Source organism: Muntiacus reevesi, chromosome 21, assembly GCF_963930625.1.
Source record: "Muntiacus reevesi chromosome 21, mMunRee1.1, whole genome shotgun sequence".
Lineage (NCBI taxonomy): Eukaryota > Metazoa > Chordata > Mammalia > Artiodactyla > Cervidae > Muntiacus > Muntiacus reevesi.
The window spans coordinates 21,292,657-21,312,667 of record NC_089269.1 but is presented as its reverse complement, the minus strand read 5'-3'; positions in this window follow the sequence as shown (position 1 = coordinate 21,312,667).

Here is a 20,011-nt window from a genome sequence, read left to right as displayed (position 1 = left end):
TCTATAATGAAGGTAAAATTATTCACACACATTATTAAATAAACAACACTAGGAGTAGCTAAGTCAGTAGATAGGTGACCATGAGAGAAGGAAACATAGATGCACTTCTACAAAAGAGCTGGAGTTAGGACTGGAAAGTTAATCATGATGCTGTTGACGACAGTAATTAATAACTGAGCATCTACCATATATCAGATACTTTAGAGACTTCAGTGCATTCTGTTTTAAAAAATAGAAGCAGATAATATTCTTTCTACACACACACACACACACACACACATATTTATATGTAAGTGATTTGCCAGGAGCATGATATTCCCATAGTTATGTAATTGTTTAGTGCTGCAGGGATGTTTGATTTTGAGAAAAACTGATTTGAGACACTCTGCTACACATATACTATGTACTGTCACCTGGGAAAGTCACTTAACTTGGTCTCAATTCTTTCATAAAAACTTAAATTACTTGATTCTGCTTAACTGATATTTGTGAAACCTGTAAAGCATTCTAATGTTCTTAAATAAGGCAATGGTTCTCAAACCAAGATTCCCAGGAAAACATTTTCAAAATGCCTTCTCAGGAGCCAGAGATTCTGATTCAGGACTAATGTGGAACCCAGTAATCTGTATTTATATATCCACATTCAGAAGTAAAGGTGGCCCCAGTACCTTAGTGATTAAGAAAACCATGAAAACTAAACTCTTAAAGCTATTAGAACATTAAAAATAAGCATTATAAAAATTTCACTCCCTAGCTTTAGGAGTAAGCATCCAAAACTACCCCCGACAGGCATTAAACAAATTTTTCACTTAGCCACTTTATCAGAAAAGAACCAAAGTTCCTGCTCAGAGTTAAAAGAGCTCATGGTATATGTTGGAATTAAAAACTCAGTGTAAAAACAGTAGTACATTGATCTAATGCTTGTACTTCAAAATTAATATTATCTGTGTTCTAGGATGTTTTGTATGATCTTTGAGATTTTATTGAATGAGAAGCTTTTTAAACATGGATGCTAGAAATTGGATATAGTTCAGAAGAGCTTTATATATTTAAAATTTATCATCATGTATAGATGTACAGGGATGAAAAATTGCCATGTTTCTGCTAAAATGTGTGTCTAAATCAAAGGGCATACAAGATTTTTAAACTTAAAGTGTTTTAAAGGTGACATTAGTTTATTCTGACTCTGTGTGTATGCGAATGTTCAGTTGCTTGTCCTACTCTTTCCTACCCATGGACTGTAGCCTGCCAGGTTCCTCTGTCCATGGAATTTTCCAGATAAAAATACCAAACTGGGTTGCCGTTTTTTCCTCCAGGATATCTTCCCGAACTAGGGATCAAACCCTCTTATCCTGAGTCTTCTGTATTAGAAGGCAGATTTTTTTTTTTAACCACTGCATCACTTCAGTTCAGTTCAGTCGCTCAGTCGTGTCTGACTCTTTGCGACCCCATGAATCACAGAAAGCCAGGCCTCCCTGTCCATCACCAACTCCCGGAGTTTACTCATGTAGAAAGCCCTTACTCTGACTCTATTTGTCTTTAAAAGCATAACTCAAATCATTGTATTGCTCCACTTAAAGCTGAGTGATTTTATTTAAATATATATGTATGCCATTGCCTTCATACTTGGTGTGTGTACATGGTCTTAAATAATTGCTAGTTGATGCTTTTCAACAATTTAAAATAATCCGTGCTTCTTCCATCAGACTCCTTTTTTCTTGGTTAGCATTTACAATGCAAGGCAATAATTCCCTCCCCCAGCCCGCCCGGCCGGCCCCCACTGCCCCACCCCCTACCACTGCCACATATATATATGTCGATTCCAATCGTCCAATGTATCCCTCTCTCTTTGATATCTCCATATTCAAAATATTTATTTTTATGATTTAAATATTTTAAGCTAAGTCACTTCAGTCGTGTCTGACTCTGTGCGACCCCATAGACGTCAGTCCACCAGGTTGCCCCTTCCCTGGGGTTCTCCAGGCAAGAACACTGGAGTGGGTTGCCATTTCCTTCTCCAATGCATGAAAGAGAAAAGTGAAAGTGAAGTCGCTCAGTCCTGTCCGACTCTTAGCGACCCCATGGACTGCAGCCCACCAGGCTTCTCCATCCATGGGATTTTCCAGGCAAGAGTACTGGAGTAGGGTGCCATTGCCTTCTCCGTAAATATTTTAAGGTTAATATTTTTACAAATGTATAGATTTTTATATTTAACTAAAGCCTAGGGGTAGTCTTAACATTTAAATAACTTGTTTTGCCTACATACATTTTATATATACAGAAGCATATCATATTTATTCTATATATCTTAAAAATACAACCTTGAAAACTATACTGTAAACTTTTAAATGTTTATGGATTTACTTTAATGCTACTATTCGTTACTTTAATGCTACTATTTCCTTAATGTTTTAAGGAAAATTAAAAGAGCTGTACAAGATAAATAAATTGTAAAGTTCCAGGCAGTTTACAGTGGTAGCAGCAGTTACTTAAATATTGAAACTTATCTCCCATAATTTTAATGTTCGTCAACTCAGTTAAAATAGAGCACAGATTACTCTGGGTCAGCAGAGAAGCTATTTATTTCACAATTGTAGCTCTCTGAATAACTTTGTATTCTCTCATTAAGAACAACAGTACAGAAAATCATTTACTGCTCATTTTACAATGCACATAATATCCTGTGCATGCTTAGGCAACACTATGCTGATTTACAAATCAAGACAGGCATCAAAATTACTGAACTTAGAAAATAATTCACAGTGTCAATGTGAATAAATTTTTAGATTTTGATAATATATTTAGTCCAATAAAATAAGGTTCTTTATTCATGAACAAATTTGAAAGGTATTCAAGCAGGACTCCCAAACCGTTTACTCTGAATTATTGGCTTTATTATTTTAATACAATTTTCATGTCACTTTGTGGTAACCTTGTGACTACATAACAAAAACTAGAAAAAAAGATCAGCACAAGGGCAGAATAGAGTTATAAATCAACAGTACATTTTTTTTTTCCTTTTAGCAAAGATAGAGGAAAATCATGTTACAATCAGATTTGCTTTAACGTTTCAAAAATTACCTATAAACATGAGCTGAGGTGACAAAAATAAAAAAATTGAAGTTAACACCATATATATGTATACGTACATAAATGTATTTATATGTGTGCAGGTATGCTTAATTGCAACTAAGATGAAAACTGTGTCTGCTACTTATGAATTTGAAGAGAACAAAGAGATCAGTGAAATGATATAGGAATAAAATGTGAGATCTTGCATGCTCAATAACTTCAATCATGTCAGACTCTGTGTGACCATATGGACTATAGCCTCCCTAACTCCTCTGTCTATGGGATTCCTCTAAAATTATATAGGTATAAAAATAAAATAAGCAACCAATGATTATTGAAAGTATAGACTTTCAACTTTTCAAAATAATAGAAAAGCTTAAGTTGGCGTATGCCATATTGATTTTATTCCTTTAATTCTTCTTTCTGCTTCTGAATATAGATGTCTTACAAAAACCAAAGATAGTTACATATAATTGTCACTGATGTAGAACCCAATTTGTGGTTCTGTTTAAGAATTAAAAAGAAAATACATCTCTGGCCATGGTTTCCATAAGGGTAAGATCACACACGTGCTTCCTTGGTGGCACGCAGTAAAGAATGCACTTGCAATGCAGGAGACTCTGGAGATGAGGATTCAATCCCTGGTTTAGGGAGAGCTCCTGGAAGAGGGCATGGCAACTCATTTCAGTGTTCTTGCCTGGGGGATCCCGCAGTCAGAGGAGCCTGGCAGGCTACGGTCTATGGGGTCTCAAAGATTCGGACATGACTGAAGCTCCTTAGCATGCATACATCTAAGTATTCCATTGTAACACCAATACTTTTGCACTTTTAAATTTTTATTTATTTTTAATTGAAGTATAATTGCTTTACAATATTGGTTTGACTTTGACCATACATCAACATGAATTTCCCATAGGTGTGCATATGTGTTTGAAACAAGTGTTTTGACACATATAATTATTCACTTAGTTTTAGGAAACTCAATCTCCATTACTTAGCGAGAAAAAAAAAAAAGGCCACAGTTAAACATATGCTTATTTTGCTACTCAAAAGCATTTGAGAGCACTTAATCTAACATTGAGTCTGCTTCTCATCCTATATCCCATGTTCGTTACCCACAAGACTTGATCTTTCATAAGAAATTATTTTACTGTTGTTATGATGATAATAGTTAATTGATGTTACTCATGAATCAACTTCCTGCTTAATCTCATAGAAATAAATCTTTATTTGTAAACACAAAGCCAGTCTTGAGACAAAGCATTTGGCGACTAAGAAAAAGGAGCAGATGGGTTTTTTTTTCAGAATATTTTTCATATTTACTTGTCTGCTCATAAAGCCAGTCCTAAGTATACCTTAGAAATGCAGAAAACACTTTCCATGTATTTGTATGTGTGTGACAGAGAGGACTAGAGGAATGATTGTGTTCTCTTTGTTTACAATTCCACAGTACTGTTATTAGTAATTTCTAACTACTTACGTGTTACTCATTAGATAGAATCAAATTATTATAAGAAGTGTAAGTATAGCTGAAGGAAGAAACCTCACTCTATTGCTTTGCATCTAAATTTTGGACCTTAAGGTAAAAATGAACTAATTTCATAGTTTGCAGCAAATAATAGCTAAGTATCTCTATTTAGGGAATAAAAAACAAATGGTGATAATGATATTGATTTTACCATACAAAATCTAGAATGAATTTCCTTTTCAAAATGACATTCAAAATATCTACCTGTATACATAATATAATAATGTTTTTTTTAACCAGATTTAATTTATATATTATGAATTTTTTTAAATTCTGCATATATTAAAATCCACAGTTCCAATAATCTCATCAGTTTTACAAAGGAATACTTTCTAGTATATCTTATGTTTTGAATATTTACATATTATATCCTGACAGCTTCATGGTAATAATAATTTGAGTATACATTGAATATCCCTTTCTTTTACTTTTCAATTAGGAGAAGTGTTATTGAAAAGCTATCCCAATATTTAGTATGTATGAGGCACCATGCAGGGTACAGATGGCATCTTAACCCCATCCATATGTTGAAAGCATTTCCTTCATTTGGAAGTTACAGGCATCAAAATAATCATGGAAAGAAGTGATCTTTAAATTTTAATTTTATCAAAATAAACCAAATATCATGTATAAAATATTTGCCAAAAATAAATTTTTTTCAACAGACAGTAAGCCAAATCGACTTGTAAAGGCCAAGGAAAAGACAGATAAGTATGCATATAATTATATGAGAGTTAGATTGAATTATCTTTGTTTGGGTAATGCTATTTTTGTTTATGCATATACTTTCTTGAGTATTATAAAATAACTTTCAAATATCTTAGTCTGCTTTCTGACATCATTGGATTTTACTGTTTATTTGTTATGCTGTTATATATTGCATAATATAAACATATTATAACATATAAACATAGTATGTAACACACATAAACATGTTCATGAACATATCTGATATATACATACTAAATATAAGCATACATCAATACTAAAAAACAAAGATTATGACATCTGGTCCCATAATTTCATGGCAAATAGAAGGGGAAAATGTGGAAGCAGTCACAGATTTCCTATTCTTTGATGGAGACTGCATGAAATTAGAAGACAATTGATTCTTGACAGGAAAGCTATTACAAATCTAGACAGTGTGTTAAAAAGAGAAATCATCACTTTGCTGATGAAGTTCTATATAGTCAAGGCTATGGTCTTTCCAGTCGGCATGTGCAGATGTGAGAGCTGGACCATAAAGAAGGCCGAGCATCGAAGATTTGATACTTTCAAACCGTGGTGCTGGAGAAGACTCTTGAGTGTCTTTTCGACTGCAAGGAACTCAAACCAGTCAATCCTAAAGGAAATCAACCCTGAATATTCATTGGAAGGACTGATTCTGAAGCTGAAGCTCCAATGCTTTGGCCAAATGATGTGAAGAGTTGATTCATTGAGAAAGATTCTGATGTTGGGAAAGCCTGAAGGCAGGAGAAGTGGGCAGGAGAGGACGAGATGGTTAGACAGCATTACCTACTCAGTAGGGCTCCTCTGGTGGCTCAGAGGTTAAAGCGTCTGTCTGGAGTGCTGGAGACCCAGGTTCGATCCCTGAGTTGGGAAGATCCCCTGGAGAAGGAAATGGCAACCCACTCCAGTACTCTTGCCTGGAGAATTCCATGGAGGGAGGAGCCTGGTAGGCTGCAGTCCATGGGGTCACAAAGAGTTGGACATGACTAAGCGACTTCACTTCACCGACTCAGCGGACATGAATCTGAGCATATTCCAGGAGATGGTGAGGGAAAGGAAAGATCGGCATGCTGCAGTCTATGGGGTTGCAAAGAGTCAGAGCCAATTTGGTAACTGAAAAACAGCACATAAATATTTTATCTAAATCTTAATCAGTAATGTTTTTAATATGTAAAAGTTATTTTTTTTATATTTTGTTTTTATGTATAAGTCAGCTACCTTGATAAACAAAATATTCTGCATATTTTTCTACTTAAGATCTAAATATAAATGACCTGTCTTAAGTTTCTATTTTATCAGAATGTAGTATATGTTTTATGGTGAAATGAACTATCAATGTTTTATTAAGTTCATAAGTTACTATATATTAACACACTCATAAGCCACAACTATTTCCATGAAACTGAGGATTGGTGAGGGATTTTAGAGTAAGTGTGGTTTTAGTTGAACTTCTTTTCTTGTAATGGGAGCATTAAGCATCAGAACACACAGCTTTCTAGAAAATTATGTTTTTATTACCTGAACTGTGATTCTCCAACAACAACTGAAACTTCACTTCTTCTGGGTTGAAAACAAGTCAAGTTTTGTTGAGAGGTAGATAGAGGGAAACTGCATTCAGTGATGACAATATTTTGAACTATAATATTAATTCAAATAGGACATTTAAGGAAGGAAGAAAATTTCAGATTAGGGTTTTACATCTAAGAGAAATTTTACCCCAAATGCCTCCTAAAATGCACCCTTAAGGATTAATATAGACACGCCCCTGTTGACAGCTGAAATAACTGGAAAAGGAAGAAGTTATTTGAGTCCTGTTTCCAGTTTGAAGACTTAACTCACTCTTCTACTAGTTCTGAAAAGCATAAAAGTAATTATTTTTGGATTAAGAGGGGGCTTCCCTGGTGGCTCAGCAATAAAGAATCTGCCTGCAATGCAGGAGCCTAAAGAGCCACAAGTTCGATCCCTGAAACAAGAAGAGCCTCTGGAGTAGGGCATGGCAACCCACTCCATTTTTTTGCCTGGAGAATCCCATAGACAGAGGAACCTAGGGAGCTTCTGTCCATAGGGTCACAAAGAATTGGACACAACTGAAGCAATTTAGCGTGCATGCATGGATTAGGAAAATCCTTACAGAAAAAAATAAATCCTGGGAATGTCTTCACTCTTTCCTCGAGACATTCCTACATGCCTGTGGTTGCTTTCAAAGCTAAACTGATGAGCCGTGAGGGGATTATAGTTTTATCAACAGCCTGATTCTGCACGAGCAGCAGGTGCACTGGCTTGATGACCAGTAAGGCCACTGGTGCCACAGGACGTGAGTTTCTGGCAGGAGTCATTTTGTGTTAACACCATTATTGATGGTGATCCAAGCATGATACAATTTGCCAATGAATGGTTTGAAGTAGTAGATATTGTTTTAAAAGCATAGAGAAAAGGAAGAATGAGTTTTTAAAAAAAAGACAGATTCAAGCGCTTGGCTTATTTCTTATATTATGACTGCCAAATACAGCCAACGCAGCCACGAGAGCTGCTGCCGCTCCAGAAGCAGAATAATGTGTAGAGGAAGTTGGAAGGACTGAAACGTCAGTGCTGAAACTGAAAGCAGACTGCTAACTCAAATTCTGAACCGTACAAGAACAGGATGTTTTCCTTTATTCACAATGAGGCATTTCTTTTATTTCCCCCTATTTAGATCAAAGATCAATGTTCTTAATTCTTAGTCACCAAGTTGCTATGATTCTATTATGTATTTAGACCATATTTTTATATGTATATAGTTATTAAAATAGCTTTACTTATAAAATAAACTTTAAAATGTCAAGAAAAATAAAATTACAGTCACTCATGAACCCAGCCCCAAATATCAAATGCAAACATATTTGCATATTGCCATATTTTCTTCAGATTTTAAAAAAATGAAAGAAGCTTAGCAATATCACTGCCATGTGCATATTTGAATTTTGTTACATTATTATGTTATTGTGAAAATATAAGCTATTTATTTTAAAATGTATATTGTTTTGTTCATTCTATTACAACCCTTTCCTAGAATAGCAGCTTCTATGTGAAGGTTTCTCCAAAGGGGAAATCAAATGTTTTGACTGAACAAGTCATAATGCACTGACGTTATCTCTTTGAAATTTTCTCATTCATTCAATACTATATTTTTTATACTTATTCATGTTTAAGCTTTTAAGATGCTAGGTGACAATCTAGTGTGTGACTAGGCAACAGTTCTTTTAATCACCTTAATGTCCATTTATGTCTTTTCTTTCCTTTCTTTTTTAACTGTTTAAGAGTATCCAATAATCTTTAAATCAAAATTCCAAATTTAGATAACCATCAGTACCTTGATACCATGTTTTATATATGCAGTGTAGTTTGTTCAACTAGAGGATATTAAGTTTCTTAGAATAATAAATATTATTCTATTTTCATCATTATCAGAAATAATCTCAGTTAATAAAGATTAAATGTATTTCTTAGATAAGGAAATCCTCACTTTAAAAAAAAAATCAGCTTGACAGTACATGTAATTTCAGTCTCCTGGTGGAATACAAATAGACTGATTTGATCCTCCATAATAGTAGACCTTGAATTATACAAAATTGTTTAGGAGTTCAAAACAAGTGGAAAGTCGTATGTTTTTGAGTGCCTTTTATTTACCAACTACTGTTGTGGGCACTGGGGATACAGTCAAAAAAAAAAAAAAAACTGTCCATCTTTTCATTCATTCAATTAAAATGTATTATTTCTGTATTTTTGTGCAATTCATTAAATTAAATTAAAAAAAAACTGTCCATCTTTTCATTCATTCAATTAAAATGTATTATTTCTGTATTATTGTGTTGAGTGCTAAAATGTTAAAGGCAAATAATATATAGGCACTTATAGCTCATCTAATTTGAGACCTTACTCAAATTTACTAAATATCTTGCTTCTACTTACTAGGCCAGCTTTACTCTTTTAAAGAAGTAGCACTTCTTGGATTATAAACTGGAAATAAGTAAGAAAGAATAAAACCATTTGATAAGGAAGTGATAATAATCAGAAAATCTGAAGATAATTTCATAAAACACTTCTGATTTTAACTGAAAGAATAGTTTCAGTAGGGTTAAAGATATTACCATATATTTGTGTCAACCTTGGTACTTGAAACTGGATAACATTCAGTATGCACAGATACAATTGTACCTTAAGTACTGTAGATGGTTTGGGAGGGAGTATGAAATTAAAGGGCTTGCCTGATACCTCAGTTGCAAAAGAATCCACCTGCAGTGCAGGAGACCCCGGTTCAATTCCTGGGTTGGGAAGATCTCCTGGAGAAGGAAAAGGTTACCCACTCCAGTATTCTGGCCTGGAGAATTCCATGGACTGTATAGTCCTTGGAGTCGCAAAAGAGTCAGACACTACTAAGCGACTTTCACTCACTCACTCACTTCATGGAATTAAAAACATCTAGATGTGAATCTGACTATCAGTCTTATGAACCTTCTCATGACTGCTAACTGTGGAATCAGAAAAATAATGCATACTTCAACTCTGAAGACATGTATATAGTGTTTAGCATAATTCTAAATCATTGTAGAATTTTAACAATTGCTACTTTTCTTTTTATTAATTTCCTAGCAAGATTAATTTCTCTCCACCTTTTACAGCTTTTTCTAGAATACACATCACTCATCTTTTTCCTCTATTCACTTTTTGGGAACTAAATGGGTAGCAAATGCATAAACAGACAATAAAATGTGGTCACTATAGTTTGTTCCTGTTATAATACAAACCCTTGCTAAATCCTAGAGAGTTGTTCATATGTAATTATGCCACAGCCTCTGTTTTATTCTTCACTGTGAAGTTATCTGATGTGCAAAAATATCTAATTTGTGACTTAATAACATTTATTCCAATAAAGTTATTGTGCACAAAAGGAAATGATGTCCTTACAACTTCTAATCAGTTTCCTTGAAGTGTGAACACAGCACTACTCTGTAACATTCGGTTTCTGTCGTCTTTCTCAATTTATAAATTGAAACTGATTCTACGATATCATCATGGGAAAATGGATGCTATTTATTTGAAAATTATTAGGTAGCACAACTCAGCCAGAATGTTAAAGTCACCTAAAATGGCCTTAATAAATTATTAAAAACATGAAATTCTGTTGGGGTTAAAAGAAGGACAGTATCACATAAAATTAACTTAAACACTAGCAAGTCTGGCAGAGTACCTTCGTAAAATCTGCTTATCTAATATTGATTTTCAGAAGTTGAGTGAGAAGACTAAAGTGGATATTTGATATGAAATAAAAAGCCACCCACACCACCATTTTTGATTGTTTAAGACTTAGAAAATAGCTCTATATACTTCAAGAACAGGGAATTTTTGTGGGGAAAAATAATTTACTTAAGACTTGAGACCAAAACTAAACTGATCAATTGATGTTGCTTAATTATAATGAGACAAAATAAATAAAAGAATAAGTAAAAGGAGGAAAACACTGGAGTATTCTAAAGATGGGAAATTATGCATTCCATAGATAGCTATTCTCATGTAACATTTTTAGAATGGAGCCATGTCTTTAAAATCTGCATTAAATTTCAGTTAAACCAAAAATAGTAAATATTTTAAAGCAAAGCATGACAAATTTAATCAAGTAAGAGAGTGATAAGAATGAAATAGGACTGTAGTAGGACTTGTTGCATTGATAAAAGTACATGATTGATTATTGACTCAATGGACATGAGTTTGAACAAACTCCAGGAGATCGTGAGGGTCAGGGAGGTCTGACATGCTACAGTCCATGGGGGTGCAAAGAGTTGGACATGACTGAGTGACTGAATAACAATTATATTTGGAGACTTTGATAGCAGTGTATTAGCTATTTCAAAAGAAGAGGGAAGCCACTAGTTTTATTCCTCCCTAAAATTTCCAGCAAGATAGTTAATTTTTATATATGGAGATAATATAATAAATAATAGTTTTATTTTTCAAACTTGGGGAGAATCAGTGGCTACTACTCATTTTTAAGACTTATGTCATGATATGAAGGGCATTTTTTAGTTCTACAATAGAACTGAGACCAGGACATAGGGATTGGATTGAAATCTCTCAGAGAAAATACAACACAGAGTAATCTCTTTCATAAAGTTGAACCACAATGAAGGCTGAGAGCCAAAGAATTGATATGTTTGAACTGTGATGCTGGAGAAGACTCTTGAGAGTCCCTTGGACTGCAAGGAGAGCGAACCAGTCAAATTTAAAGGAAATCAACCCTAAAGACTCATTGAAAAGACTGATGCTGAAGCTGAAACTCCAATACTTTGGCCACCTGATGCGAAGAGCTGACTCATTTGGAAAGACCCTGATTCTGGGAAAGCTTGAAAGCAAAAGGAAAAGGATGCAGGAGAGGATGAGATGGTTAGATAGCATCACTGACTCAGTTGTCATGAATCTCAGCATACTCTGGCAGATAGTGGGAGACAGAGGAGCCTGGTGTGCTAGAGTACAGAGGGTCACAAAGAGTTGGACAAAGTTAGCAATAACAACTTGAATAACAAGGACATAAGGATACAACTTGAATAACAACAATAATATAGATGCTGAAATACTTCCTGGTCTATATAGTGACTTTTTTTTTTTTTTAATTAGGGATAGTTATTTTACAATGTAGTGTTAGTTTCTGAATTACAACGGAGTGAGTCAGTTATATATGTATATACAGTATTGCCTCCCAGTTGGAATTCTCTGCACCCCTACTGCATCCAACCCATCTAGCTCACCACACAATACTAAGCTGAGCATCTTGCACTATACAGCAGGTTCCCAATAGCTATTTTACACATCAGTTCAGTTCAGTTCAGTTGCTCAGTCATGTCTGACTCTTTGCGAATACATGAGCCAGGCCTCGCTGTCCATCACCAACTCCCGAAGTTTACTCAAACTGATGCCCATCGAGTCGGTGATGCCATCCAGCCGTCTCACCCTCTGCCATCTCCTTCTCCTCCTGCCCCCAATCCCTCCCAGCATCAGGGTCTTTTCCAATGAGTCAACTCTTCCCGTGAGGTGGCCAAAGTATTGGAGTTTCAGCTTCAGCATCAGTCCTTCCAATGAACACCCAGGACCGATCTCATTTAGGATGGACTGGTTGGATCTCCTTGCAGTCCAAGGGACTCTCAAGAGTCTTCTCCAATACCACAGTTCAAAAGCATCAAGTTTTCGGCACTCAGTTTTCTTCACAGTCCAACTCTCACATCATTACATGACCACTGGAAAAAAAATAGCCTTGACCAGATGGACCTTTGTTGGCAATGTAATGTCTCTGCTTTTTAATATGCTGTCTAAGTTGGTCTTAACTTTCCTTCCAAGGAGTCAGCGTCTTTTAATTTCATGGCTGCAGTCATCATCTGCAGTGATTTTGGAGCCCAAAAGAATAAAGTCTGACATGGTTTCTACTGTCTCCCCATCTATTTCCCATGAGGTGATGAGACCAGATGCCATGATCTTAGTTTTCTGAATGTTAAGCTTTAAGCCAACTTTTTTACTCTCCTCTCTCACTTCATCAAGAGGCTTTTCAGTTCCTCTTCACTCTCTGTCATAAGGATGGTGTCATCTGCATATCTGAGATTATTGATATTTCTCCCAGCAATCTTGATTCCATCTTGTGCTTCTTCCAGCCCAGCATTTCTCATGATGTACTCTGCATATAAGTTAAATAAGCAGGGTGACAATATACAGCCTTGAAGTACTCCTTTTCCTATTTGGAACCAGTCTGTTGTTCCATGTCCAGTTCTAATTGTTGCTTCCTGACCTGCATACATGTTTCTCAAGAGGCAGGTCAGGTGGTCTGGTATTCCCATCTCTTTCAGAATTTTCCACAGTTTATTGTGATCCACACAGTCGAAGACTTTTGCGTTGTCAATAAAGCAGAAATAGATATTTTTCTGGAACTCTCTTGCTTTTCCAATGATCCAGTGGATGTTGACAATTTGATCTCTGGTTTCTCTGCCTTTTCTAAAACTAGCTTGAACATCTGGAAATTCTCAGTTCACGTATTGTTGAAGCCTGGCTTGGAGAATTTTGAGCATTACTTTACTAGCGTGTGAGAGGAGTGCAATTGTGCAGTATGTCAATCCCAATCTCCCAATTCATCCCGTAATTCCTTCTCCCACCCCATGTCTATGTGTCTGCATCTCTATTTCCCCTCGCAAATAGGCTCATCTGTACCATTTTTCTGGATTCCACAAATACGCCTTAATATGGAATATATGCTTTTCTCTTTCTGATTTACTTCAATCTCTATGATAGACTTTAGATCCATCCACAGCTCTAAAAATGACCCAGTTTTTCTCCTTTTAATGGCTGTGTAATAGTTCATTGTACGTCTTCTTTATCCATTTATCTGTCAATGGACATTTAGGTTGCTTCCATATCCTGGCTATTATAAGCAGTGCTTCAGTGAACATTAGGGTGCATGTGTCGTTTTGAATTAGGGTTTCTCAGGGTATATGCAAAGAAAACCATAAACAATGTATAAAGGCATCCCACACATGGGAGAAAATATTTGCAAATGAAGCAACTGATAAGGATTAATCTCCAAACCAACTCCAAAATTATAGCTCATGCAGCTCAATATCAAAAAAAAGAAAAAAAGAAAAAAACAATAATAAATGGGCAGAAGACCTAAATAGACATTTCCCCAAGTAAGACATACAGATGTATGGGAGGCACATCAAAAGATGCTCAACATCACTAATTAATAGATAAATGAAAATCAAAATGAGATATCATATCACACTACTCAGAATGACCATCATAAAAAAAAAATCTACAAATAATAAATGTGAGAGAAGTTGTGGAGAAATGGAAATCCTCTTGTAATGTTGGTGGGAATGTAAATTGATACAGCCACTATAGAAAAAGATATGCAAGTTCTTTAAAAAGCTAACAATAGAACTGCCATATGACCCAGCAATCCCATTACTGGGCATATACTTGAGCAAAGTAATTTTTAATAAAAGAGTTTATATAACTAAGCTTTATTTTCAGTTCTATTGATGTGCATGTACAGTCCAGAATGATCCCCTTGAACCCAGCCCCTAATCTATAAAGGACCAGTAGAAGTCACACTAAGGAGTTGTAGGGGCAATTCTCTGGGGAACTTAAACAAAGGAAGCAGAATTCCAAGGTAGGAGTCAAGGTCTTTGGTTACCTATGGAACCACAGATTTGTTTCAAGAATCTCTTAACAATATCATTTCCTAAATTCCTTTAGCAACATTGGATTTGTTCAAAGCTATTAACAGAATCTTGCATATAAATAATGTGTAAAGAATGATGTGTCATATTTTTACTATTTTTATTGTAAATATATATATAGCATAGTATTTAACAGTTTAATCATTGTAAGTGTGCAATTCGTTGGCATGAATTATGTTCATGTTCATAAGCGTGCTTTTTTAAAACAGTTGGACTTTAATAATCATTAGAGGGTAGAAATCTTGGAGGTGATATATACCTCTAGGAAATGAGAAGTTGTGGAGGAGAGTTTAGCATGAGTATTCCCGTGGCCAACCTTATCAAAGTTAACTCAGATTGTAACTTCACAAATCAGTGAAGTTAACTCAGATAATAAAAATCTCTATCACTATACAATTCTATCCCTAAATTGATACTCCTACAAACCTACCTCAACATAGAGGGAAATTATCTCCTTCAATCTTTTGCTTGATTTTACAAGTTCATAGGCTCTTTATTCTACATTTTAGCTGCACAACGGTAGATATATGATGAATTCATCTTTTAGGACATCAAATCACATATTTATATGCATGTGCTCACTGAAAGTAGTTCTAATATGCATGTTTTTGTTTTTCTATAAATAAGGAAATATATTGATGGATACTTTAAAAAATCTACATGTAAATACTTAGATATTATAAATTACAGGAATAGAAAATCAAAATATGTAAGAGGTGTACTGATATACTAATTCATGATTGAAACATGAAAACTAGCTTAGCATGTAAACACATTATAGACTGGGGAATTTTGCAGAAACTAGTGCCTGTGACTGGAGATTTATTATGTCAGAGGATATTGAAACACCCCAGTCAAAAATGTTTGGGCAACAAAAGATATATGTAGATGCCTCTGGTCAATAAGTGGTTAAGAAATAGTTCACCTAAGAAATACCTGTCTTCTAAATATGGACTTTGAGATTTGTGGACTACATATGTCGAATGATTTTTCCATTGATTAGTATTGAGCTATTAAAAAAAAAAACCTTAAAAATTCTACACAGATGCAAGATATATAGCTCAAAGTTCACATATATGTAGACCTAATTTATGCCAATCAAGATACATCTGGCAATTTTAGAGGCTGGACAAGGATTCACTAGCCATTGTGAACAAAACAATTAGCTGGGTTATGGTGTTCTTAATTGTAGATGGTATCATGCCAATTTCTTCATACTTCATGGAATTCTTATGTTTATGCTCAATGAATAGCACTGTTTATAATGGCTCATAGAGTTGTTTGGCTTCATAAATTGTTCATGTATCGGCCAACCTGTTTGTCTAGGGGAAAAAAATACTTTGAAATATAACTGGAAGCACATTTTAGGCTATTTGCATTAACTATCTTTAAGACAAGTTTAGAGTATTTTAAGAGACTGACATTTAGAGTGCATAATCTTTCATGTAAGAAGTTTCATCTTTGTCTCCTGAGGCTTCTGTTTATATATGAAGAAAACTGCAATGTGACATTTGCTAATAATGTCTGCTGAAAGAATGTTACATCTTCAGGGTACTTCTTAGACTTATAAATTATGGCAATTATTGATGAAATAAATGAATCCATTTTAGAGCAAAGAACTGTTTATTTTTAGAGTTAACTCATTGTATTTGACGTATGTCAACTCTTCTACCCTATAAAAAAGTCTAGATTAAGAAAAAAATGATATCTCTTTGTGAATCATATCTCTAAACTCCCTAAATGGAAAAAAATACAGATTTTAAATGACTACTTATTAACTGTGTAAACATGGAAAAAGACAATCTCTTTTTAGCTCTAAGACAATGATAATCAAATTAAATACATTTTTAGAATTATTTTATGCCTTATTTTTATTCATTTCCCAAACACCTCATCTTTATTTTATTTATTTATTTTATTTTATTTTTTCTGCTTACACTTTTTTGGTTTAGGAATGGAACTTGTTTATAAGTACTTAAATGTCCACCAAAATGTAGAATATAGAATATGACTCAAAAGGAATTGCTACCTGTCAAACCATCTCTCCCCGTGTCTCACTTGGGTTGTGTAAAAACTTCGGAGTGCTAGTAAGACACCAATACATTTTTTAAATTATTGCTTCATATTTCATTTTGTTAACTAATCAAAATTATCACCTGATAAAATGTTCCAAGTTTTAATTTTGCAAATGACTTATAAAGTTTTCAAATACATAGCACATTTTTTTTTTTGCATTTAGTTTCATGATTTTTTTTCAAAACAGATTCTACATAAGATCTCATCAAAACATTTGTTAGTAATAAAATAACAAAATAAGAAGTGATGTATTTTACTTAAATGCCTTATGGCAAATGATACATTTTCAGACTTAAAAGCTGAGAACCAATTTGAGTCTATCAAATTCATTTGAAGTATATTTTAAGTTATGAAAAAAAAATTCTCTACTCTCTTCGCCCACTCTAAAAACAATCTATCTATTAACTATTTACTTGGTTTTAACCTGACAGCATACTTTAAATCTTGCTTGAAGAAAGTCCAAGATCCTCTAAGGGCAAGTGAAAAATGAATCCTTTTGTGAAGTAAAATGTAAGCAACTAGAATCATATTTTAAAATATCAACTATATAAATGAGGAATTATAAAATAATAATTTAATCTATGAATCACTCCTTTTCATTGTAAAAGTTGACTTGAATTTAAATGACTATTTCTCATATTTAGAGTTGAGTGTATATAACCTGATCTCCCACTTTTGGGTCAATTTGAAAATATATTAAACAAAACATTTTCTCTAAAAAAACAGAAACTTGCTAACAAATCAAATTACCACATAGCGAGATGCTTCTTTATTTTTGTGTGTAGTGTTTGAGGATAATATGGACTTTCATTTTAAAATTCTTCTCAGAAGTGTTCTAATACTTATACGAAGTCAAGTGGACCTGAGGAAGTACTCTGTTAATAAAGCTAGTGGATGCGATGAAATTCCAGAACTATTCAAAACCCTAAAGAATGATGCCATCAAGGTGTTGCATTCAGGATGTCAGCAAATCTGGAAGACCCAGCAGTGACCACAGGCCAGAAAATGTCAATCCTCATCCCAATTCCCAGAAAGAGTAGTAATAAAGAATGTGTTAACCATCAGACAGTTTTTAGCATTTTCCATGCTAATAAGGTCACTCTTAAAATCTTGCATGCTGGGCTTCAGCATTATGTGAATCAAGAACTTCCAGATGTCCAAGCTGGGTTTAGAAAAGGAAGAGGAACCAGAGATCAAATTGCCAACATTCTCTGGATCATAAAGAAAGCTAGGAAATTCCAGAAAAACATCTACCTCCTTCATCAGCTACACCAAATCCTTTGACTGTGTGGATCATAATACACTGTGGAAAGCTCTTGAAGAGATTGGAATACCAGACCGTTTTACCTATTTCCTGAGAAATCTGTACACGGGTCAAGAAGCAACAGTTAGAACCTGTATGGAACAACTGACTGGTTCAAGATTAAGAAAAGAGTATGACAGGGCTGCCTGCTGACACCTTGTTTGTTTCATCTATATGCTGAGCACATCATGAAAAATGCCAGGCTGGATGAGTTACAAGCTGGAATCAAGACAGGCGGGAGAAACATCAATAACCTCAGATATGCAGATGAAACTGCTCTAATGGCAGAAAGGGACGAGGAACTAACAGCCTCTTGATGAGGATGAAGGAGAAGAGTGAAAAAGTCGACTTAAAACTATATATTAAAAAAATACAGTATACTAATGCATATATATGGAATTTTTAAAAAACGGTAACGTAACCCTATATGCAAAACAGAAAAAGAGACACAGAGGTACAGAACAGACTTTTAGACCCTGTGGGAGAAGGCGAGGGTGGGATGTTCTGAGAGAACAGCACTGAAACAAGTATACTATCAAGGGTGAAACAGATCACCAGCCCAGGTTGGATGCATGAGACAAGTGCTCGGGCCTGGTGCACTGGCATGACCCAGAGGGATGGGATGGGGAGGGAGGCGGGAGAGGGGATCGGGATGGGGAACACATGTAAATCCACGGCTGATTCATGTCAATGTATGGCAAAAACCTCTACAATATTGTAAAGTAATTAGCCTCCAACTAATAAAAATTAATGGAAAAAAAATAAAATTTTCACTGTGAATAAAAAAAACAACTAAGATCGCAGCATCCAGCCCCATTACTTCATAGCGGGGCTAATAGAGGGGGTACATGGGGATGTAGTGACAGATTTCCTCTTAGGCTGTAAAATCACTATGGATGGTGACTGTAGCCATGAAATCAGGAGACATTTGCTTCTTGGCAGGAAAACTGTGACAAACCTAGACAGTGTTCTGAAAAGCAGAGACATTACTTTGCCAACAAAATTCCCTAAAGGCTATGATCTTCCCAGTGGTTACATACGGTTGTGAGAACTGGACTGTAAGGAAGGTAGAATGCCAAAGAATTAATGCCTTTGAACTGTGGTGCTAGAGAAGGCTCCTGAGAGTCCCTTGGGCAGCAAGGAGATCAAGCCAGTCAATCTCAAGGGAAATCAACCCTGATTCTCATTGGAAGCACTGATGCTGAAGCTAAAATTCCCAGTATTTTTGTCATCTGATGCGAATAGCTGACTCTTTGGATAAGTTCCTGATGCTGGGAGAGATTGAGGGCAGAAGAAGAGGGTGTCAGAGGATGAGATGACCGTTTGGCATCACCATTGAAATGGACATGAACTTGGGCAAAATTCGGGAAGTGGTGAGGGACAGGGAGGCCTCGCATGCTGCAGTCCATGAGGTTGCAAAGAGTGGGATACAACTGGGGGACTGAACAACAATATTTACACAGAACAAGCAACCTGCAGAATATATTAGTTAGTCCCAACCTCAAACAAGTAAAATGTCTTGTTGGACACTAACTCTACTTTGAAGAAGACAGTGATCCGAAAAAGTAGTCTCTGAAATTGGAGATTCAGCATGCTTGCTGAGCTAAGACTTTAAACTGCTAACAAGCTATAGGGAAAATCAAGTATAAAGTCACCTAACGTTAGTGATTCAAAATTTGGAAAAGCTTCTCAATATATTCAAATCTGAATGTGTTGATTTTTTTTTTATTTAAGTTGAAATTGGTTACAAATTTTTGGTACTTTACAATGATCTATGCAGCATGATTTGATAATGTAGTTAATTGCAGTTGAAAATGACAAGGATGCTATTGAGGATTCTGTGCACTGGTTTTAGTGGGTTTTTTTGTATTAGGAAGAACAGGCAAAATAAATCTGTTGTTAGTTTCCAGAAAATAGGTGGTTTTCACAAACAACTTTTTTTTTTTTTTTACATAATGAACACTGTAACATTTTAAGTGACTCTGTTTTCCTCTTTGAATTGGCTCCTAGAAAGCCTATAGCCAAATGTGTTTCCCATTTTTAGCAGAT